This window comes from Mus caroli, chromosome 14 (assembly GCF_900094665.2).
Source record: "Mus caroli chromosome 14, CAROLI_EIJ_v1.1, whole genome shotgun sequence".
In the NCBI taxonomy this organism is placed as follows: domain Eukaryota; kingdom Metazoa; phylum Chordata; class Mammalia; order Rodentia; family Muridae; genus Mus; species Mus caroli.
Genome location: NC_034583.1, coordinates 113104972 through 113106150, shown reverse-complemented (window position 1 = coordinate 113106150; position 1179 = coordinate 113104972). Strand labels below are relative to the sequence as shown.

The 1179-nt window shown below is 40.5% G+C and overlaps 1 protein-coding gene across 5 annotated transcripts in view; it reads left to right on the top strand.

Annotated features, from left to right (window-relative positions):
* Fgf14 (fibroblast growth factor 14) overlaps nucleotides 1-1179 on the top strand; it is a 637724-nt gene that overhangs the window by 431123 nt on the left and 205422 nt on the right. The window lies entirely within an intron of this gene.

Here is a 1179-nt window from a genome sequence, read left to right as displayed (position 1 = left end):
TCTCTTCTCCTCTCCTCTCCTCTCCTCTCCTCTCCTCTCCTCTCTCCCTTCTATCTTTCTCGTTGCTTTATATAAAGTTAAAGGTGAAATTAATAAGTCTGAAGAGATTCTGAGGCAAGAAGCCTTGTCTGTATTCTCCTTATGTTTAGTTTCCTCTGCACCCTCCTGGTTTCTCTCCAGCTCCGCGCTGCCTTTTTATCACAGCTTAAGACAGCAGATGGCTCTCTTGCGTTTTCTTTCACTTATCTCTATCTGTAAACAGCCTAGTAGCCTTTGGAAGAGGGAATAGGAAAATGCGAGGAGGATTAAGCTAAAAGACCCTGATTGCCTAATACAACTCCCCTCTTCAGGTTCTCCTGAAATACGAAGCCACATCGAATAGAATGGACCTCTGGAGATTTGAGAAATTTCACTGTCTGAATAGACCCAGAGAGACTTTCTACACACTTCATCAGGGATCCTAATAGAAAGATCGAGCAGGCAGGATGCTTCTCTGGTATCCAACAGTTGAAAGCTTCTGCCTCGAGGTGTGTTATTACAGTCAGTGGAAGTAGTGATGGTTAATTTCCGTTCCATTTAAGAAAAAGAGGAGGAAAAACACTGCCTTTAAGGAAAGGTATAGTCTAGGAGACCTTTACAGATAGCCAGACAGCGCTTCTCTACCTTCTGACTTCTTCAATGAAGTGGTCTGGCCAGCGTCACTGTCCGCGGTGCTGAACCTCAAACAAGCGGGAACTTGAGGTGCAATAAATAATAGAGGGGGTGGCATATGAAGCCCAACGTCTGACTTCCCTATAGTCAAAGATTGGGAAATAGGACTGAAATACGAAACGAACGAACAAACAAACAAACAAACAAACCAGTGAACACAGCTGCGATGATAAGGAGCTCAATCCTATTCAAGTTAATAGCATGATGTCTTGGCTGCTGGAGTTGTACTCAATTTAAAAGGTCATTACACTTTGCATCTCATCTCACTCTCCGGGAAAAAAAAAATCACTACGAAACCTTTAGGTAAATCTGTTTGATTTAATCATGCAGTCATTTAGAAATTTCAAACTAGAACTTTTCAAATGTCCAAATGGATTCTTTGCAGTAATGGCTCTTATTAAGGTGGTTTTTTTTGTTTTGTTTTGTTTTTTTTTTTTGTTTTTTTTTTTTTGTTTTTGTTTTGTTTTT